Source organism: Sus scrofa, chromosome 8 (genome assembly GCF_054392235.1).
Source record: "Sus scrofa isolate SSC_HxYL_T2T_F1_AM1 chromosome 8, Sscrofa_HxYL_maternal_Yorkshire_Landrace_v2.0, whole genome shotgun sequence".
NCBI lineage: Eukaryota > Metazoa > Chordata > Mammalia > Artiodactyla > Suidae > Sus > Sus scrofa.
Window position 1 is genome coordinate 118,142,485 of NC_139390.1, and position 23,764 is coordinate 118,166,248.

Consider the following 23,764-nt stretch of genomic DNA (forward strand, 5'->3'; position numbering starts at 1 on the left):
AAATTCAGTGTCTAATTGTACAGCCACGTCTCGGCTACAATTCTATGACTACAGAAGAAGAAGAGAAACAGATTTTAAGAAACAGATGGCAGGACCACAGGAGCCTGATGGGCCCTGATAGCACTTTGGGGCTGCCCTCTGTATGGCGGACCACATCTGCATTTCTTTTATCTGAGAGAAAAATCAATTTTTTATGTTGTTAAGCCAGTTTTATTTGGGAGGGTTTTTTTTCTTTTCAGTCAAACATAATCCTAACTGCTACAAATGATCAGATTCTACCTTTAAACCTAAGGACACTTTGGTTAATGAGCAGAAAATACATATTGTTAAATTGAACAATATGGCACGTAAACTTTAAAGGATTACTCTTTTGATATTGGAGATCATGACTGTAATTTTGACCTTTAAAATGGAACTTTTTCTTATCTTCTCCTATACTACCCTTCATTTTACTGTGCAATATACAATGATGTGATTTCTCTGTGGCTGAAATATTAATAATATCAGAAGGAAAACTGAGATTTATTTCACAAAGTAAAATAAATGCTAGACTTAGCAATTATCTCATAAACGACACCTCTTTAATCCATATAATTTATCCCCATCCACTCAATTCTCCATTTCTGAATCATGATTTTAAAAATAGATTCACCTTATCTAACTGACAAAATTGTCTATGAATTTTAAAACATTGAAAGATATAGATTTCCCATGTAGAAACATATATTAAGTGATTTTAAATGAAATTGTTTGATAAGTGTAATTTTTCCCTTGAAAGTGGTAAAAAACAGTATTCAAATCTAAGGGGATCTCCTATACTTTGAAACATTTTTTGTTGCATTTGGGAGGGTTGTTTGTTTCTGTTTTCTTGAAATTCATAGTTTCTTACATAGCTTGAGTGAGGTCTCTACATTTGTTCTAACCATATTTTGTAAAGAAGTACTTGTACATGTAAAACTTGTATTTATGAGGTCAAGAGTCCTTAATAAATAAAAATTCATTAAATCAGATTCTCCCCAATGCTTCAGTCATCGTATTAACCCTTTTGAGTGATTAGAGCTTCATTTAGCACCTCTCGCCCAGCAATATTGAAAAAAACAGAAATCCGCTTGTTAACTTTAATGGAGTTTTTTTGTTTGTTTGTTTGTCTTCTTGCCTTTTCCTAGGGCCCCTCCCATGGCCTATGAAGGTTGACAAGCTAGGGGTCAAATCGGAGCTGTGGCCTCCAGCCTACGCCACAGCCACAGCAACACCAGATCCGAGCCACGTCTGCGACCTACACCAAAGCTCGTGGCAACCCCTGATCCTTAACCTACTGAGAAAAGCCAGGGATCGAACCCACAACCTTCATGGTTCCTAGTCGGATTCGTTAACCACTGAGCCACAATGGGAACTCCGAATGGAGTTTTTTGTTTGTTTGTTTGTTTTTTTCCCACTGTACAGCAAGGGGGTCAGGTTATCCTTACATGTATACATTACAATTACAGTTTTTCCCCCACCCTTTCTTCTGTTGCAACATGAGTATCTAGACAAAGTTCTCAATGCTATTCAGCAGGATCTCCTTGTAAATCTATTCTAAGTTGTGTCTGATAAGCCCAAGCTCCCGATCCCTCCCACTCCCTCCCCCTCCCATCAGGCAGCCACAAGTCTCTTCTCCAAGTCGAATGGAGATTTTTAAGTATAGGAACCAGAAGACGCAGGCTCTTACTGACCAGAACTCAGCTCTCTGATCTTAAAAAAAAAAAAATCCTTTAAATGCTACTATGATCTCATTTTTCTAATTTAATGAAGCAAACATTCAAATCAAACAATCTCTACAATTTGGTTCTACTCTACCCATTGTTTTCCCAGTTCTAAAATTCCCCTGACTCTGTGACTACAAGGCCAAACTTGTAGCAGGGACAGCAAATGGCCTAACCACGTAATAAAAGTCCTTAAGAGCATGGGAGTAGGCCATGTATTAGTCAGAAATGGTTACAGGATTGTGTAAGTCATGAGGCTGTGTTTTTCACCCTCCATGACAACTTTTAGTAACACTGATAGTTACCTTTATGGGGCGTTGATTATTTGCCAGGCACTGTGCCAAGTGAATTACATACAATATCTCAGTTAATCCTCCTGACAACTCCAGGAGGGCAGTGCTAGCATCCCCATTACACAGATGGGGAATCAGAGGCTTAGAGCGCTTAAGTCATTCTCCAGACCCACACAGAAAGCAGATGAGAAACCAGGGCTGCCTGGCTCCTCCTCACGGGCTCCCTAGCACTCTGAGGAGGTGATGGCAGATCAGGTATTCCTGGCAAAAGGTTCACTTGAGCCCCCTCATGGGCCTTCCATGTGAGTCACCCATGTTTAATGACACCATGAAGTCTCCATGGTAAACATTCTTTGTGTCCCTCATAACTCCTTTCCTTTACTTCTCCTAATAACACATGCAAACATTTAATCGAGCCCATGCCACGGAGTTCTGCTCTTTTGGGTTTTTTTTTATCAACTTAAAACATTCTCCTCTTTAGAGTGTCTCATTTTGGAGTTCCCGTCATGGCACAGTGGTTAACGAATCCGACCAGGAACCATGAGGTTGCAGGTTCGATCCCTGGCCTCGCTCAGTGGGTTAAGGATCCGGCGTTGCCGTGAGCTGTGGTGAAGTTTGCAGACACGGCTCGGATCCCGAGTTGCTGTGGCTCTGGTGTAGGCCAGTGGCTATAGCTCTGATTAGACCCCTAGCCTGGGAATCTCCATATGCAGCGGGAGTGGCCCTAGAAAAGGCAAAAAGACAAAAAAAAAAAAAAGTGTCTCATTTTATCTTCACAACAATCTCTGAGATAGATGCGATTATGTCCTCCGTTCTACAGGGAAGGCCACTGAGGTTCAGATAAGTTAAGTACATTGCCCAAGCTCACCAGCTAATAAGTGAAAAATACATGTTAGAACCTAGTTCTAATTCCAAAGTAAATAAAAATGTATAAAGTCATGAATTTTAACATTCTAAATTCATGTGGGTTGAACCTTTAGAGTGTGCTGGGCCCTATGCTAAGGCTTCACATAAGCCATCACATTTAATCCTATAAGATAGGTATTACTGTTTTTGATGTCATTTTTCAGATAACAAAACCCAGGCAGTCTTGGTAAGTCATGAAAAAAAGGCCAAAGAACAGAATGGTTACACGATCAGGCTTTTCACATCAAACAGGCTGCTGATCTACTAGGCTGGGTTTCAACAAATGACTTAACAGCAAATGACTTAATGGCCTTATGCCTCAGTTTCCCCATGTGTGAAATAGGTGTATTATGAGGAGTAAATGTGTTAATATATGTAAAGCATTTGAAACAGTCTATGGCACAGAGAGCTATATGACTGATAAGCAAAATAAAGTCCAGACTTTGCCTTTTAATACCGAAGCTGCTTTCTCTCTGTGTGTCACAGTTTTGTCATTTGCAAAACACAAATAATAACAGTACATACCTTGTACTTAATAGGTACATGAGTAAATGAGTAGATTCCTATTAGAACAATACATGGCAATACTTGTTCAGTCAATGTGAGCTTTCATTGTTGTTAGGAGGATTCAATCATCACCATCCTTTTGGTTCTTTTCCCAGTCACATAAAAAAATCCTCCTCTGCCTCAGGAGCAATCAAGCCAGTACTGCCTGAACCCTTTTTTCTCAAAGGAGCAGAAGTGATGCCTTCAGTGGTCAGCAAAGCAACTCATATCAGATGAGGGGTACACGTGGCTCAGAGAATGCTTTTCCCTCAGAAGTCACCCCCAGGAGGGCAAAAATGATTCTCAGTATCTGGCATGAATGGTGCTCACTATACCATGCAAGGAAGCACATAATTACACCCTTTCTTGACATGTTTTCTAGGAATGCACCTGCATTGCATTACTGCAAAGTTGTCAGGGCAGGGGCTTGACATCCACTGTTTTGATGACTCCCACAGCGCCAAGATGTAGCCCCAAGTATAGACTGATTTCTTGGTCAACGGAGTGTTAGAACAACTGGTTGTCCTGGCTGCTTAGCTGAGAGAACAGACAGTTCTGCTCCGGAAAGCTGGGAATGCAGGATGGCTCCACGCTTCCAGAGCCTGACTGGGTTGGAAGTCCGCCTCTTCCATTTTCTAATTAGATGAATTTAGGCAATTTACCCCATTTCTTTGAGTCTTAAAAAATCTCTAAAAGAGGAGTTCCTGTGGTGACTCAGTGGTAACAAACCTGACTGGTATCCAGGAGGACGTGGGTTTGATACCTGGCTTTACTCAGTCGGTTAAGAATCTGGTGTTGCCATGAGCTGTGGTGTGGGTTGCAGACACAGCTCAAATCTGTGTTGCTATGGCTGTGGCCTAGGCTGGCAGCTGCAGCTCTGATTCAGCCCCTAGCCTGGGAACTTCCATATGCCACGGGTGCAGCCCTAAAAATTAAAAAAAAAAATTTAAAAAAAATTTTTAAAAATCTCTAAAAGAGGAATCACAATAATCTCTATTTTGAAGATTAGTTGAATTTATCATATAAGTGCTTAGAATAGTATCTGGATATAATAACTTCGGTAAGTGTTAGCATTACTGACTGGCTAAGTCAGCTAACTGAAAGTAATCTTGAGTTGTCTAGCCCCTTCACGGTCGTATGGCGTGTCCCTATATGAATGTAGAACAGAAGAGAGCTTCCCTCCTTTCCTGGGTGTAGGCTGTCCATCCAGCAGGGAGAAAGCTTCCCACAGCAGCTGTGCCCTGCCCATCACCCCAGCAGTGAATGTGTGCCAAGCGTACATACCTCCATGAATCATTCTGGCTGTTAAGAATCATTCACCAACATGACCTTCTCTTTTCTATTTGAGCCATGCTAATATGACTATATCACTTGCCACCCCCCCACACACAAATACACAAACACACACACACACACACAAATGTTTAATCTTATAACAATTAGATAGACTTGTCCTTGAGCACTAGGAAAAATATCTTTTTTTCTTTCCCTTATTCTGTTAATAAACATTCATTGAGAGTCTCCGTACCTAGACACAGGGCCAGGCACTGCAAAAACAGTGAAAATCCAGTTAGACCAGCGTTTATAATCTGAAACGATGGCGGGGCGAAGTGGGGGTTGGTGGCTCAGGAGGTGAAGTAGAAAGAAGAAACAGGCAAACCCAGAACCATATGGTTCAGTAAGCACAGCGTTTCAGGCGGAGCATCAGGGGTTGGGTTTTCAAAAATTAGGCACCAAACCGAAAATCAGAGGTTCAAAGAAGGCTTCCCAAGAGAAAGTTACAATCTAAGCTGAGACCCTAAGCAAAGGCATGTTAATTCTCACAATTATTTCATTAGGTGGGTGGAGAAACTGAGGCAGGAAGACATGATCAAAAGTTGTAAAAATGTTTGAGAGCCTTAGGAATAAAACACTGTCCTGCAGACTTGGCCTTCTTTTCTTCCACCATCACACCATGCTCCCTTCCTCCAAAAGATCTAAACATTTTAAGTTTATGAGTCTGACAACTTCAATGGCATTCCTTACCCAGGCTATAAAATTCTAGCCCTGCCACCACAGAGCTGTTTTTTTCTGAATTTCACAAACTTAGAGATAACACTGACTCTAGTTTTCTGGCCAGAAACAGTAATGGAGCCCAGGACCTCGGTTTATATTTGAAGGCTAACTTTACAACTGCAGAAAAAGCTGTTGCCTGTGAAATTCAGGCTGAAGGGGAAGGGGGAGGGCTGGTGGCATGAAGATAGGGGAAAGGAGCTCTCTCAGAGATTTTCTGCTTTGAGAAAGCTAGAACTTTCTCATCATTCTGTAGATCCTAGATTTCCTTTCAAAGTTGTTTTTGGAGGGCTTTTTACCAACACCAGAAAATAGCATGTCATAGCATTACCCATATAAAATAGAAATGTTATATCTTTTTAAAAATAAATACTCTGCACAGAGTGGCAGATTGGATAAAAAAGCAAAACCTACAATCTGCTGTCTACAAGAGACTCACCTTAGGGCACAAGACACATATAGATTGAAAGTGAGGAGATGGGAAGAGATATTTCATGCCAATGGACAAGACAGGAAAGCAGGAGTTGCAATACTCAGACAAAATAGACTTTAAAATGAAGGCCATAAAGAAAGACAAAGAAGGACACTACTTAATGGTAAAAGGATCCAATCAAGAAGAGAATTACCATCGTCAATATATATGCCCCTAATATAGGAGCACCCGATGCCTCCAACAAATACTAATAGACATAAAAGGAGAAATGGATGGGAATACAATCATAGTAGGAGATTTTAACACCCCACTCACATCAATGGACAGAATATTAATAAGGCAACAGAGATCCTAAATGACACAATAGAAAAGTTAGACTTAATTGACATTTTCAGGACATTACATCCAAAAAAATCAGAATATACATTCTTCTCAAGTGCACATGGAACAATCTCAAGGATCGATCACATACTGGGGCACAAAGCTAACCTCAACAAATTTAAGGGTATAGAAATTATTTCAAGTATCTTCTCTGACCACAATGACATGAAACTAGAAATCAACCACAGGAAAAGAAATGAGAAAAAACTAACTACATGAAGACTAAACAACACACTACTAAAAAACAGTAGGTCAATGAAGAAATCAAGAAGGAAATTAAAAAACACCTAGAGAAAAATGATAACGATGACACAACCACTGAAAATCTACGGGGTGACGCAAAAGCAGTGCTCAGAGGGAAGTTCATAGCAAAATAAATATTCTGTGTGAAAAGTTTAAGTGCCTATGATGTAATGATTTCTCACTTGATATTGACTATTCAGGAAAAATAAAGAATTTGGATCAACACGTCAGCTTTGCACAAAGATGTCAACACATAACCTCCCTTACAGAATCATTTATAAAGTAGGATTATAAGTAAGATTTTTCCCTACCTTTTAGATGTATGCCTATGTCCATCCTCTTGGCCCTGATAATAGTGTACAAACATTCATTAACCAAGGAGCTTTATATGCCATGGCAAAATTTGTTCAAGTGAGATATTCAGTGATGTCCTTTGCCAAGCCTACGAAGACCACTGCTCTCACAGCCAAATCTGGCTTATTTCCACTCTCACAATCATGTAATTTGACAAATGAGACATCCCTACTCCTACCCCAGTTCATTCAGGGATAATGTTTCTACTCTATTAGTCCAGGTTTACAACAAAACAGAGAAATTATTATCAGAAGAGAGAGAAAGAGGTTTTTTGGCATAATTATCACCAGTAACCTGAGGCGTGCCAATGTTAAGTCAATAAAGGTTATTTATAAAGCATGAGGTACCACAGTACTGTTAGTAAGAAATAAAACCTAGGACTCAAATTCCTCACTTCAGCTCACAACTCTTTCTCCACCGAAAGAAAGAATTACCTTTCTGGAAAAGAAATAGTGTCAACAATGCTACCTTTTATATTCTTTACAGAAAGAATATTTGAGAAGTGAAATGTGGTCATAATCAGATATTTACTCCAACAAGAAAGAATGCTTTCATATCAACTTTTGCTTCCATCATCTGATTGTAAACACTCAGTGCCCACAGAACTGAACACAAGCCAGAGAATGATGTAGGCCAAAGTGCATACATGGGACAAAGAGAGCTTGAAGCTAGAGAGCATGTTCCCTGCGGGTAAATTTTTTTTTTATTTAGTACTTTGCAATTTACAAAGTTTGTTTCCGTTTGACTAAAGCTGCTCAAGGGCCTTCTGTGTCGCAGGATCTCTGGCATCCGCAGCCAGCAAAGAAATCAAAGTCCCATCCTGCCATCTTATTTAATCCTCAAAACAGACTCTCAAGAGGTAGGTAGTACCCTATGTTACTTTAAGAAAAGTGAAGTTTCACAAGATTAAGTGATTTTCCTATAATCACCCATCCATTAGGCTAAGAAAGCAGTAAGAATCTGAACTCAACCAGTGCCTGGTAAAATAAATCACCCAACCCCCGAGGGATGTCCTCAAGCTCCCTTGTGGCCATTCTTAAGGCTTTTTCTGTTTAGACCACCTGTTATCTGGAGGACACCTCCAGCTGTCAGCCAACAGACCTTCAAACAAAAGGGGGGGTGAAGAAGGCTCAGAAACTGAAGATGAGGGTGGGGCGGAAGGGAGTGATATAAAGAAAAGGGGATAAAACTTCAGTCTCAACACTTCTCTGCTCCCCATACCTGAATTAGGAGGAAACTGCCATATTTTAAAGTGGCTGCTAATTATATTAATGCAATACTTATTTTTTTAAATAAGTTTTGGGAGTTCCCATCGTGGCTCAGTGGTTAACGAATCTGACTAGGAACCATGAGGTTGCAGGTTCGATCCCTGGCCTTGCTCAGTGGGTTAAGGATCCGGCATTGCCGTGAGCTGTGGTGTAGGTCGCAGACGCGGCTCGGATCCCACGTTGCTGTGGCTCTGGCGTAGGCCAGCAGCTACAGCTCCGATTCAGCCCCTAGCCTGGGAACCTCCATATGCCGCGGGAGCGGCCCTAGGAAAGGCAAAAAGACAAAAAATAAAATAAAATAAAAAGGTTTGGCTTCCACCACATTTTACAGTTGCTGAAAAAAAAAAAAAAAAAGTTTGACTGGCTATGTACAGAGTGCAAAAGTTACTCCTAGATTCAAAACCATTGAATGTTCAGGTAAAATCATCAAATAACACATCCCATGATAGTGATTAATCTTTATTTAAGTAGCGGTTCCCAGTATCAGCTGAACATTATCATCCCCTGGAAAGTTTTTCACCATTACCGCTTCCCTAGGACTTATGATTTAATCAAATCAGAAGGTCTGGAGTGGGGGTAGGGGGGAGCCCCAGCTTGAGTTTCGCTTCAAAGCCCTCCAGATGATTCTGCTGGGCATCAGAGCTTGATAACTTCTGTCTTTGAGTAGTTCTCAAAATGTGGTCCTGGGGACCAGCAGCAGCAACGGTATTATCCGGGAACTAATCAGAGATGCAGAGTCTCAGACCCCACCCCAGATCTACTAAAGCAAAAAACTCTGAGGACAAGGCCTAGCAAGCTGTGTTTTAAGAAGTTCCTAGTGATTCTGGCACTAGCTTAAGTTTGAGAACCATTGCATTAGAATATTTTATTACCCCAAGAGCAGTGATCTATCTAGTTAAACATTCAAAACAGCTCCTAAGCCATTTCATTTCCTTACATTGGCAGGGCTAAGCTACTTGAAAAACTATACTGTGCATTTAAAAAAAAAAAAAAAGAGTCACAGAAAATAAATTCAGATTAAAAGATGTAGTGGGAAAAAAACCTCATCATTTAATTCATCTTTTCTGAAATTTCCCCCTATTTTTCATTGATTTTTTTTTTTTTTCCCCTTCTGTTTCTAGCAATCAAATGTTGAAGCTTTCCCAGTGCTGGTCTAATGAGTTCCCTTTCTCTTTAATTGCATGAGACACATGTGAGCAACAGAAATATGAGTTACAGATTTACATGTATTAATCTTTGTGAGAGCAGCATTCTCCAAGTAGCATGCAAACTTCACGTGACAGTCCTGGGTGCCACAGGCAGGCATAAGTTGTTTACATTAGCAAATATATTTCAACAAAAACACATGTTGGCAGTTAGCACTCTCTCAACTCTTCACACAAGCCATTCTGTGGGGAGCTAGACTTTGTTAGAAGAATTTGAATTTGAAAAGTTTCTTTTTGCATTTGGTTCCTAACAACAATCTCAAAACATTCTAGATAGGTTAGATTTTCAATTCTCTTTGTAATACGAGGATTTGGAGGTTCCCATTGTGGCAGGGCTGAAATGAATCTGACTAGTATCTATGAGGATGAGGGTTCAATCCCTGGCCTCTCTCAGTGGGTGAAGGATTCAGCATTGCTGTGAGCTGAGGTGTAGGTCACAGACGTGGCTTGGATCCCGAGTTGCTATGACTGTGGCGTAGGCTGGCAGCTACAGCTCTGATTCTATCCCTAGTCTGGTAACTTCCAGATGCTGCAGGTGCGGCTGTAAAAAGCAAAAATAAAATAAAATACATAAAATAAAATAAAAGACAAGGAGTTAACGTGACCCATCCAAAAACCAAAGAGTAAAGTAACAAACGTAAAGCTCTACAGGCCACCCTATGACTGAATATCTTAATATGGACACATTTTGAGGGAAGGTGTGGAGGGAACATTCAGAAGCCAACAAAAGAACAGCTCATGTTGTGGAAATCGGGACATAAATGGTCCAGATGAGCCCAGTTCTGAAGAGCTGAGGGAGGTCACCAAAGTGACACAGGCTGAGGACAAATAAGCAAGCCCTCCCCATAAAAAAGGACTAATCCTTAGCTTTCGGGGCCAACCTGTTGGTGCAAAATGGAAATATTTCTATATCGATCAGTAATACTTCTAGTTGATGTGGAGTTCCCATTGTGGCTCAGAGGGTTAAGAACCTGACATAATGTCTATGAGGATGTAGATTCGATCCATGGCTTCCCTCAGTGGCTTAAGGATACAGTGCAATGTAGTTTGCAGATGCAGCTTGGATCCTGCGTTGCTGCGGCTGTGGCTGACAGCTGCAGCTTCGATTCCACCCCTGGCCTGGGAACATCCACATGCTGCAGTGTGGCCCTCAAAAAAAAAAAAAAAAAATGTTGATGCTCTGAGCCCCCACAAAGTCATCTCCCTGTCCTGGCCACCCTGACACCCCTCCCAGCACCACCACCACCCACCCCCCCCGCCCTCCCCCACCCCTCTCAGCTGCAGAGGTAGAAGAAACTCTTGAACCTGCCCAGTGATCTCTTCTGACGGCCATGCCCACGCCATGGTGTCTGCCTAAAGGTTTGGAATGTCACTCCTGCATCCATTCCTCAAAAGGAATGAAAGAAATTTCAGGTGATTTAACACATTTCTGAAGTATTTACCATCTTAGCTTCACATCGATGTATCTTTTGTCCTGAAACGAAATGCCCTTAAACGTATATACATTTTAAAAAGCGGGGGCGGGGAGGGGGGGAATGCCACCTGCAGACAAGTCCCTGTTTCAAATGGTAGCATTGGCCTTGGCAGTGTCCACAGTGGTCATTGTGGTCACAGCCGCGGTCACGGTTGTGTTGACATTCCCCAACCTTGCTTCTCTGGTTGCACTCCTCTACTAACCAGAGAGAACCCGGGGCCCCCAGGCTGCAGGTTCTTCTTCTCGCAGAGCAAGCATATAAAAGAGCACAGGGTGGCTTGGGGGGAAAAATGCATAAAAATTACAGACTTTAGAGTTTGACTGGGAAATCTTTCCCAATCTTTTTCACCCTTATTCCAAAGCATTTGTTTCTGCTATACTGAAACAAAGTTGCTTCCAATGCAAGTGTTCCTGTGAGCTGTCCATGGACCACCTTCCAGATTCATAAACCAGGAGTGTCCTCCTGACTGCCCACCCTCACCCCTCTCTTTAAGCTTTCTCCGCTCATCAAGAGAGAGAGGGAGGCATGAGGAAGCATTATTAGCTCTGTGCAGTCCAGCACAGCACATGACCTCCTGCTTGACTGTCTGCAGCAGGTTCAGCCACAGTCGAAATCTCTAAAAACTTTTTTCAAGCCCCCGCCTTTCAAACCTGCTTATTCAGTTTTGCTGTGGTCAGATCCACACCCATCAATTCTCTCCAGCCCTGCGTTTTCATTCTCTGCCAACTCCCTCAGCTGACGGCTTTACCAGTTCCTTTACTTCCTGCTCCGCCCTTGACCCCAGTGTCCCATGGCATCCTGCCCTGTAACCTCTGGATGGTCACTCACACACGCCCAGCCCCAGCTGCCAGAAGCCCTGCCTGAGCAGTGGCCCTGACCACTACTTGCTGGCAGGAGAGGGGGGGGGCCTGGTTTTGTCTACACGAGTCAGACATTTTCACAAGGGGAGTTGCTGACCTCAGCATCATTCACTCCCCACCACCTCGTATGGGCATTTAATCAGCTAACTACCTCTATGCACCATCTCTTTACAAGTTACCTTCTCAGGGCTTTCCCGGGGACTAAATTATTAATAACATTAGTGGTGAGTCGGAAAAAGTATTAAAAATTTTTTTTTAAGATCTGTGAGGGAAAAGCATGCAAATAAATGTATTTATCTACAGTTTGCAGCAAAAAAAAAAAAAGTCCATTTTATATACCTTTCTTATGTAGCCGCTAATCAAGGAGGTCTATTCAAAATAAGCCCTGAAGGCGTGTGCCCTATGGAAAATTCTATTTCCTTTTTTAGGTTTTTCATTTTTAAGGAATTCTAGAAAATATTATTAAAATTTAGTGTCCAAGATTTTGCCTTAGCCCTGAGTCCTCTTATCCAAATTCTGAAGAGGTTTACTATGTAAAGAGGATTAACTTTAACATTTAATTTAAGCACTCTAAGGATTATATTATCCATAAATGTCAGTAAATAAGTATTATCTTTATCCTTTGGTATACAGAATGTAACGCTCTTGTACTGCATTTCTTTTTCAATAACAATTGGCAAGTCTGGTGTAGGCGGGGCTTTTTAAGAAACTGCTGTGTGACCGGCAATACAGGTCAAAGATCCATCATGTCTTCATCTTCTGCCATTAACTCTAGCCTTATGTAAGTTCTGTTTTTTTAGTTAATGAACCTCACAGCAATATCACTAATTTTTCCCACAAGAACACATCTTCGTCTTCAACCATATGTATTCAGATTTCAGCGTGTCAAGTACCTCCCTTATATAATCCCCTGCTGGTGAGAAATACAAAATCTGTCCTACTTTAGCAGAAGAAGTATTCAGTCTAAAAAGTTTTGCTTATCAATTTGTTCTTTACCACAAATATTTTATTTTTGCTTCTTTCTCATTTTGTTATCACATTCTTGGTCATGATGACTCTGCTAAAGATCTGGCTATAAATTCATCACACCTAGCGCTCTCGAGAAATTACCTACACAATTCATCATCTCAGACCACTAGCCTAAATCTTACCTCTACTAAATAATAACCCAAGATAAGAAAGCAAGCATTAGATTTCGAACATCACCTGACGTCTTCTTTTCTTTACTTGTCAATTACTTCATTTTGTAGTTATAGTGTAATATAAACATCAGGATTTTCGTTCACTTATTAAATGCTTGCAGAACCTCCACTGACCTTAGGGAGAGATATAGCCACAAAATAAGATAACATGTTAAAGATGTGGCAAGGTAAAGAATTGGAATACCTAAAAGAAGTGAGAAAAAATGGTCAGTGCTCACTTTTCCTACGTCCCAAATAAAAATATTCTCTTTTGAAAATAGCAAACCATGAAGATCTGCTTTTCCATGAATTAGCTTTAAAGCTGAAAGCTTTTGATCAGTTCCCCCAAGATATATTAACAATAGTAACTACCATTAATGACAGCACGGTATCTGCCACCTCTTAGAAGTGTATTTGTCCTCCCTCCTTCTTCCCCTGCTGCCTCCTCGCTCCTGTTCCCCCAGGATTGCCCTCCTTTACTGTGTCTCTTTACTTAAAAGGGGCAGCCCATAAGCTTTTGCCCCCATCTGTCTACTTTCTTGGAAACCTTGGTATATGAGTTAAGTATTCTTGCATAACACAACCACATGATCTCAGTGGCATATGACAAGGAGCATTTAGTTCTGACTCACGAGTTTGCCAGAGGGCAGTAGCAGCTTCTCTTGGGCTGCGGCTGCTGCAGCGGCTCTGCTCCCACCTGTGGGTCTGACCGGGCTTACCTCCTTGCTGTGGGCTGGATGCTAGTTTGCTTTACCTGGATCCATGTATTAACCATGGAGCTCAGTCTGAAGGGGCCACAGCTACCAGAGGGAAGTATATATGGCAGCACAAGAGCACCTTCCTAGCCCCTGCTTGTGTCAGTCACATCAGTGAGCATCTCATAAGCCAAAGCCAGACACATGACTGAGTCCAGGTAAAGAGAAACTGCAAGGTTACAGGGCAAAGGGTATGGGAGGGGAGAGGAAATCAGGTCAATGACTCAATCTACCCTACCTGGCTAAGACAGGCACTCTCGTAAATAAATTTGAAAGGATATCTCTAATCAACAGATGAAGAAATAACCATCCCAAGAAATAAAGGAACTTTTCCAAAGTCACAGTCATGACTGAGCCAGGATGCTAACACAAGTCTATCATACTCAAAAGTCCATTTATTCAGAAGTGGCAAATCAGTGGCTGCCATGTGCCAAGAAGCATAGACAGTATTGGAAATACCAACGTGAATAAAAAGTGTCATTCTGACCACAAAGAGCTTACAAGCTAGTGGCAAAGCATCCAAACAGGTACAATACGATTAGACAATTGCTATAGCGGCAGTGGCGATGTGGGCAAGGTTCTGTGGGAACGTGGGTGACGGGCCCTGAAGACAGAACTCTTGGGACAGAAGTATCCTTACTTTTTGAGTTTCTCCTCCACAGCACACTGCTCTTTTCTCAGCACAGCGGGCTTCCTACCTCACCATGGATGGGGTTTGTGCCTCCAGAATATTGGTACGGCTAAAGCTAGGGAGGTCCTGCATGCTACTTACTGGGTAGGAATGCCTTAGGCTCTATGTATGGGAAGACAGAAATGTGGGTTTTCCTTCTCCCACTGAGATCAGTTTCTTGACTAAGTAACAAAAGATAAGATAGACCTTTCTGACACACTTTCTCCTTTTCCCAGAATTTCAGCTTACGTCACTGCTTGTAAGAACAATCACTTGCTCTTTTTTAATCCAATATATGATTCTGTTTATGCAATGGAATGTCTATTTATGGCAAGGCATTTTAAATTTCACTACACAAGATATACTGCCAACATTTATGCCAAGAGAGTGTACCAGATATTGTGATTTCTGTTTTTATCTTTCTTCCTTCCAATCATTGCCATCTTTGTTCAGAATACTCCAAATGAAATTATTAATAGCAATAAAATGAAGGCTATCAGAGGAAAAGATGATGTTCTATTATTAGCTACCATCCAGAAACTGCACCACTGGCTTTTCTGTCCTTGTCCACATATTAGAATCGGAATTTATAAAAATACTGATGTCCGGGCCATATCTTAAACCAAATAAATCAGAATTTCTGGAATGGGATCTGGACATCATCATTTTATAAAAGCTTCTTAAATGATTTTAATGACTAGCCAGACATAAGAAACATTGTTCTTTTGATGCTGTCAACCAAAATTTTTCCTTAGTCCAAAGTTGTAATTTGAGCTATTTAAGGTATATCCAGGTATCCTACTAAAAACATTGTTTTCATTCATTCATTCAACAAATATTTACTGAGTGCCTGCTATGTCCCAGGTCCTGGGCTATGTACAGAGAGTGGGTAAAAAGTATGAACGAGAGCCTTTAAGAAGGTTACGAAGCAAAAAGCAAGCATTTGACAAGGAATCAAAACTAGTTTAAAAGTAATGCAAGCTATTATAAATCATGATCAATGCCACAAAGTCAAAGTCTATCTGAAGGCATTATGCATAAGCTGAGACTGGAGGGATAAAAAGGATTTCACCAGACGAAGAGCTGGGAAAAGAGTATGCCAGGCAGAGGTAACAGCATGTGAGAGAATCAAGCTCTATCAGGGAACCAAAGTAAAAAGACGCCTGTGGCTGAGACAACGTGGAGTGGGAGAGAGGGGCCAGGCTGAGAGCCTGGGACCACTGATGTGATTTAGGGCCTTATGGTTGTGTTAGAAAATATGCATTATATTCCAATATGTACTATTTAAAATATGTATATGTGGGAGTTCCCATTGTGGCGCAGTGGTTAACAAATCCGACTAGGAACCATGAGGTTGCGGGCTCGGTCCCTGCCCTTGCTCAGTGGGTTAACGATCTGGCGTTGCTATGAGCTGTGGTGTAGGTTGCACACGCAGCTCAGATCCCACATTGTTGTGGCTCTGGCGTAGGCCGGCAGTTACAGCTCCAATTAGACCCCTAGCCTGAGAACCTCCATATGCTGCGATAGCGGCCCCAGAAATGGCAAAAAGACAATAAATAAATAAATAAATAAATAAATAAATAAATAAAATAAAAATATATATGTATATATACATGTATATGTATACGTGTATATATGTACACATATATATGCACTATTTAAAATATATATATTCCAATATGTACTATTTAAAATATGTATATACCAATATGTACTATTTAAAACAGGAAGCCATTCAGACATTTTGAGAGTAGAATGCTCATGAACTAGTGAGTCTCTAGTTAGTGGAATAAGAAAGTGTTAATGCAGACAAAGCACATATTTGTAAATCACACATACACAAAGCGCTGTCACCGAAAGGTCTATCCCTATAAGTGGCAGATCAGTTCAATATGCTTATTGCATGTGAATATTCAGCTATCCTCTTTCTCTCAATAACTGATGTTTAAAATAGTGTTTGCCGTCTGGCAAAATTGATAAATGGTGTTCAGAATCATCCCCTTTTATTATCAAACCTAACCGCTGGTTTTTCTTATAGAACCCGAGTTCCTTCTAAAGAGAGTAAAACACTTCATCCATTTGCCCAGGAAAGGCAGTACCATTTTAAGCCAAAGCTGTTAATTTTATTTTCATGGATGAGCATTAGCCAGTTGATAAATCTTCAAAGACACTTTTACCTACATATAAGTACAATGGATTTCTGATGTCCTGAAAGGAGGAATCAAAGCCATATAAATATACTCTGGGAGAGAATGGCTTTTTTTTTAAGTGACAGATTAATGGTTTTAGTGACTTCTTTCAAGCCTGGCATAAACACTGTCCAAGAAGAAATCACCAAGTCTGTGTTTAAATTTCATTTTATGACTTAGATGAATCCCCTATTTGTCCATTTAAAAAAATGTGTTATATGAGACTTATATAATGTTATAAACCAGTATTCCCTCAATAAAAAAAAATTTTAATTTTAAATAGCTATCCTTTGTATTAATTTCTAGGGTTGTCATAACAAATCCTGCAAACTTGGCAGCTGATAACAACAGAAATTCATTCTCTCATCATGTCAGCAGACTCAAGGGAAAAATCCTTCCTTGCCTCTTCCAGCTTCCAGTGGCTGCTGGCTTTCCTTGACTTGTGGCAGCATAACTCCAGTCTCTTTGTACCTGGCCCTCCTCCCTGTGTCTCTCTATGTCCCAAGTCTCTCCCTCCTTTCTCCCATAAAGATACATCATGGGATTTAGGGCTCAACCTTATCCAAAATGATCTCATCTCAAGATCCTTAACTGTATCTACAAAAACCCTATTTTCAAATAAGGTCACACTCACAGGAACTGGGGTAGGAGTGGATATAGCTTTTGAGGGTATACAGTTCAACACACTACACTTTTGTAAGCTTTATAACTAATACTATGATTGACTGCAAATGAGAGAAACCTCAAAATAATAGTGGCTTAAAAAAGAGAAGTTTATTTTTCTGTCAAGGAAAGCTCAAGTAGAAAAGATAATGTTGATATACCTCCCCAAGTTGTCAAGGACCCAAACTGCTTTTATCTTATTAATAAGAGGGTGGTCTTGATCCCTAAATTTACCTCACGGCGCAAGATAACCGCTCTATCTCCAACCACCACTTCTGTATCCCGGCCATCTGGAAGGTTAAAAGAATAAGAAGAATACATCCTTCCTTTAGCAAAACCTCCCAGAAATTTTTCGCATTACTACCAGTTATATCCCATTGGCCAGAAGTTGGAACTACGGCAAACCTAGTTGCAAGAGAAGCCGAGAATTGCAGTTTTTATTTGTGGCAGTGATTTGCCTGGCTAAAATTCAAGAATTCTATTACTGAAGAAGTGGAAAATAATACTGAAGGACATCTAAACATCTCTTCCAATAGCAAATTAATCTCCCAGGGCCATTTTCAAGAACTGAATATCCATCAGAATTGATAAAGAATCAACGCCTGCATAGAATCTGAATTTAATCTCTGAAATAACCACATTATTACAGATGTCCTCCTTTATTATTTTTTCTTTCTCTAGTACTATGTATTTGTTTATTTGGTCTCCATAGAAAACAGTGATGTATCTACTAAATGCACCATTTAAAAAGTTATTACATTTATTGACTATTACAAAGTCCTATCAATACCATTGATTGTTAAGATACCATTAAGGTAATATCTCACTGTCTTATCATCTGGGTTACTATTAAAAAGTGATACGAATGAAAGGAGTCACAAAAGCAAAGGAGCATGATTTGAGTGACAGGAGATTGCATCCAGAAGAAAGAAACGAATAGACTTGGGGAAAAAACAGAGAAGCAGCAGAAGCTTCCACTTCAGCAGGAAATGAGCATCCATTTCATCTCCAAATGTGGCAAAAGAACAACCATTCAAAAATAAGAAAAACTTAAGGCCAGTGCAGGTAGTGATCAGTGGGCATCTCAGCTGAGCTGATGCAACAAAGACATGCTTTTGGAGCTGCTATAATAATTTTCAGAGTCAATTATAGACTGTGACACTGACTAGAGGTGATATCCTAAAGTAATATGAAAGGGGAAGGGGAGGAAACTCAGCTCTAGGAAACAGAGCTTATGGGAATGAGACCAGGAAACAAGCCCCAGAGCCAGCTATAGTAGTGGGTTACCCCAGCTCCCTACCACTGACCAGAAAGCTAAGAAAAAGAAATCCAAAAATGAAAAAAAGACCTGGAAGAAGGGTGAATAGACTGTCAGATAGCTTTAGCAAGAACAGATTCAGAAAACCCTTGTCAGATACTGCCAACCACAACCGCAGATTATCATCTCCTCTGTAACTGGGCCTTAAGGAGCAAGCAAGCAGAAGATATTCACCAAATAATAAGTAGGCGAAATGTGTCTTAACACCTTGATAGGTGAAGTTCCAGCACAACCTGCTGGTGACATCCACTTACCAACAGTGAGGACAAGTCCCAGAGAGGTTAGAATCAACACTACTTCCTAAAATATATGTCGAGTTCCCTGGTGGCTCTGCGGGTTAAGGATATGACATTGTCACTGTTGTGGCTCTGGTTACTGCTGTGGCGCTGGTTCAGGGTCTGGCCCCAGAACTTCCACATACAGCCAAAAATAAAATAAAATAAAACGTATGTATATTTGTGATTTAAGTACCATGTTAATTTCTTTATTAGCCCACATCTGAGGACTCTAGTGTAAATCCTAAAAACAAGATTGTTCTATGATAAAGCCCATAGCTAACTCATTTTAGGCCTTCAATTTTTCTGTTTCTAGGCATATATGACAATGGAACCATTCTTTATAACACCCTTGAGTATCATTAGACAGACAATCCTCTTATTCTGAACCCCTATTAAAAGGAGCAAATCCAAATCTCCCATTAATATACCAATAAAGGGAAGTCCTCTAAATTCAGGCACTGGTGGAAGAATTCATGGGTTTCCAAAATGGTAGGCAATGAAGTGTTGTTGTTGTTGTTGTTTTCAATGTGATAATTTGAAAGGCAGAGCCATAGTCTCCATGACACTAAAAGAGAAAAGAATTGCTTAAGTATTATTCCAGCCACCACCCAAAGGGATAGAAAGGGTTTTGTGATAAAAGACGGAAAACTATCATCTATCATTGGATCAGACACCTGTCATCTGACCAGCCATAAGTCAGATAATTTTTTTACCTCCCAGAGTATCCTTTTTTTTTTCCCACATCGTTTATAATCCCCAACAAACACCATAGAGTTCAAATAAAAATCATATAAGGAAATAGATGTGATGACGTTTTGTGGAGTATAAAGTAATTTATAGATGTATGATGTTCATATTCCTTCCAGCATGAACACTTTCCTCTAAAGAAGTATTTTGCTCACTCTGACTCACCACAGGACCAGTGTAATTGCCTGAGTGTTGAGAGGATTTGGTTTTATGTTCATTGTTATATAGTTCGTGTCCCCATTTCATCTTTTAGGCCTTTATCTTGATTCTTCGATTTGTTTGCTGAATTTTCATTTTGCTTGCTCAGGAATAAAAATCTTCTGTTTATGATCCCTCCACTGCACACTTTTTCTCATTCTGCAGTCTGGTGTATCCTTAAAGCCTTCTTTCAGGGGAGCACATGGGTTTGAAGGAGTGACTTCTGATCTTTCGTTGCTGATTGACTCATAAAGTTTTAGAAAGATAAGCAAACAGGTTAATTCAGTGGGTGAACTGGAAGGAGAGGGGGAGTGTGGGTTCTTGACCTCGCACTCTGCCTTCAAACACGGGGACGCGTTCTAGGCACCTACTTCGGCACACTTTTTTTTCCTCAAACAAGACTCCATCCCCTCTGGCTTAAGTTGTCCTTCATCAGAATAGCCATGTTGCTGTGTTTTCAAGGGACTTCAACCGATAACAAGTATTGAACCAATAAGAAGACAAAATGGTCAGCTAATAAGTAAAAGCATCAATTTTATAACCAATATAGACGAGGTTAGAGGACTTAGCTTACTGTGAGGATCCAAACTGACTTGCTCACTCTGGACCCTCTGCCTGGTCCTCAAACAGTCGACCCGAGGAAAAGCTTGAGACCACGAGGCAGACACACTTAGCCACGTCACTGTCTCCATTTCTCAGAGTGGAGCGTGAAAAAGCATGACACCAAATTTCCTTTTGATCATGGACTTGTAACAGAAAACTCCCCACAATCAAGGAAATTGGAATAAGGACAGTCACTAGACAAACACATCCCCAGGAGAAGTAAGGAACTGGTCGAAAGGCTGGCAGTACATCGAGATGCTGACTCCTCACAGAAGTTAGGAATCAGAGGCATTTCTGTCTAATAAATAAAACAGCTAAGGTTTATCGAGTTCTCACTCTGGGTCAGGCACGGCCCTAAAAGCTTGACCCAGATTACCTCATTGAATCCTCACAACGAGCCTAAGAGCAAAGTATCATCATCACCTCCACGTTACAAATGAGGAAACTGAGGCACAGAAAGGTTAAGCAGTTGAATGAGAGAAAAGGAATCATGTCCAAGCAGAAGGCGCAACAGGAAGCAAAGCAGCCCTGCATCACTCTCCGAACTCATGAGACAATCCAGCCCGGGACGGAAGCATTCCTTGTCTTCTAGTTCCTTTTCGTCTCCCAAGACATCTGGGTCTGTAGGAAAATACCTGCCCATGGGGCTACTCGTGAACTGGGCTGGACTTGATGGTGTGGGACAGGAATGGCAGGAAGAATGTTCCTCTCTCTCCAAAATGCCTGGGCCTTACGCTGGTGTAGAACCTGCTTGGGATACCCATTGACCGCTCTCCTCAGGGTAACAGATCCCAGATCAGTTGGAAAAGACATGCTATTAAAACAGAGTAGCAGTGAGTTATCATCAGCCTTATCTCCTTGCAACAAATTAATCTGGAGGTGGGAAGCAGGCCTAGGAAAAGAGCCCCAGGAAATGAGGCAGAGGTTGGAGAAGGATTAGCAGAAGGCCAAGGGGAGTGGTTTTGTGAGAAGGGCCCGCGGGTATGCGGGAAGAAGTGCGAGAGCGCCAAGGTCTGAAAGAGTGTGAGCACAAAACAGGAAACGGTCTGGCCCTCTCTCACTCCTTCACTTTATTTGATCTGATGTTCCCAACCTTTCTTTGGGGTTTTTAAAAAATAAAATGCCTGTTATTTGCCAGAAGGTCATTATTGCCTGTCTGTATCACAACGAATACACTCATTTGCCTTGAAGTGCTTCAGCTGTCCACTCCCATCAGCAGACTCCCACCTTCCCTTGGCATGTGTGAAGTCAGGGATGACATAAAGGACGTCAGTTCTGTGATGTAATTTATATAACGTCAGGTCTGTAATATCCGTCCTTCCATGTATTGGTTTCCTATGGGTCCTACGACAAAGTACCACAAAGTGGGTGACTTAAAATAGAAATGTGTTCTCTAGCGCTTTGGGAGGCCAGAAGTCAGACGGCGAGGTGTTGGCAGGGCTGCACCTTCTCCAGAGGCTTCAGGGGAGAACCCTTCCCTGCCTCTTCCAGCTTCTGGTGGTCGTCTGCGCTCCCTGGCGTTTTTGGCTTGCCGCCACACCACCCCAATCTCTGCCTCCGTCTTCACAATGTCTTCTCCTCTGGCTTCATTTCAGCCAGTCGCAAGTCTCCCTCTGCTTTTCTCTGATAAAGACACTTGCCATTGGATCTAGGGTCTATAACATACGCCTGGATGATCGAATCATCTCAAGATTTTAACTGAATCGCACCTTCAAAGATCTTTCTTTCAAATAAATCGACATTCACAAGTTCCAGAGGTTAGGACATGGATTTATACTTTAGGGAGCCACTGTTCAACCTACTATACTCAATCAGGAGGACAAGTCAGAAAAATGGGAAAATATAATGGAGATGTACATTGTTTTAGGACCCCAACCTCCAACCTTCCTCACCTCATCAAGCAAATTGCTAAGGAGTTCCCTTGTGGCACAACTGGTTAAGGCTCCCAAGTTGTTACTGAAGCAACAAGAGTCAAGGAACTTTCACATGCCATGGGCATGGCCAACTCCCCACCCACAAAAAAAAAAAAAAAAAAAAAAAAAAAAAAAAAAAATGCTAAAGCCAGAGGTTGTAACAGTAGTACTCTGAAGAGCATGCCAGAAAAGAGCACGGGGTACCTGTTCCAACAGTGTCGATAAGCATGCATGTTATCTTGGATGATTCTCTTATCCTTTCAGGACCTCAGTTTTCTTATCTATACTTATCCATACATGAGGGGTTGCCAAGAAGGCCAAGGGGTTTCTCATATGTTCTCTGGCTGCTCTTCCAACTTCAACACCTTATGATTCTACAGAAAATTCCACGAATATCTTAAAGCCCAGCTTGCACATAGTTAGACAAAAGTGATGTTATCGCAGCTAGTCTTTCAATCAGCAAATGCTGCTGAATGACTTCTTTCTTCCAGGAACAAGGATTTATCGATAAATACGTACATTGATAAAAAAGCTAATGCATTTACTAAAACAATACCCAGACTCTCTCTGTGATGCTAAAATTAACAAGCCCCCACAAAATTAACCTGTTTTATACAAAGTCTGTCCTGTTGAAAAGAAGAAAAAGAGAGCTCCCCTCTGTGGCACACCAGGATCAGCGGTGTCTCTGCAGCGCCAAAACACAGGTTCAACCCCCGGCTGAGCAGAGTAGGTTAAATGTTCTGGTGTTGCACTGCTGTGAGGTGGGTCACAACTGTGGTGCAGATCTGATCCCTGGCCCTGGAATTCCGTATGCCACGGGGCAGCCAAAAAAGAAAAATAAGAGAAGAAGAAGAAGAAAAAAAAGAAGGAAGAAAAGAAGAAAGAAACAGCACAACTGATTGAAAGCAGAGCTGCCTAGTTGTCCCTCGGTACACCTGATCTTGTCCTATGCTATTGACATTGTGCTGGAAAAGAAAGTGTATGAGTTCTGGATTCTGTTCAATCTGAGACTGACCCCCAACTCTGTGAGTCCTTGAACAATTCACTTAACCATGCAGAACCTGTTTGCACATGGAGGAAATGGGAAAACCGTAAGAATGTATATTCCACCAGAAAATGGTGAGGCCCCCAACTCGAAAAGGTATGGAAGGCATTTAGTGGCGGCTGCCTGGCCTGTGTTGTTTCCCTCTGTTTGCCCTGCCCAGGAGAAAGTAAACAGATCTGACCTTAAGCAAAGTTGTAAAGTGTTTAAAGTTCACTTTCCACCTGCTCTCCGTACTTTTCTTTTCCCTCTTGTTGGTAACCCTTCCAGGCAAGAAACTTGTCCTTTACAGTTGTTTATTGTTTAAGCTGAAATTATCCACACCAAAATGTTGCCTGAGGCAGATTTGCAATTATTTGGTCTCTAACTGTAGAATGCATGTCAAAGAATATTTGGATAGGAGCAAAAAGATGACAGGAGATCAGGGTGGGAGCAGAGAAGCTGATTTC

General features: G+C 41.2%; 1 protein-coding gene and 1 long non-coding RNA gene across 6 annotated transcripts in view; one reads left to right on the forward strand and one right to left on the reverse strand.

The window, feature by feature from the left end:
• The window catches only part of CASP6 (caspase 6), a 1,021,045-nt gene that overhangs the window by 148,425 nt on the left and 848,856 nt on the right, over window positions 1–23,764 (forward strand). The gene's annotated exons all lie outside the window — the stretch shown is intronic.
• LOC146401004 (uncharacterized) overlaps window positions 1–23,764 on the reverse strand; it is a 161,259-nt gene that overhangs the window by 106,120 nt on the left and 31,375 nt on the right. The window contains exon 2 of one of the 5 annotated variants that reach the window (XR_014813203.1): window positions 19,241–19,377. The exons of the other annotated variants lie outside the window; for them this stretch is intronic. This is a non-coding gene — a long non-coding RNA (uncharacterized LOC146401004). The remainder of the gene's footprint in view (window positions 1–19,240; window positions 19,378–23,764) is intronic. 5 annotated transcript variants of the gene reach the window in all.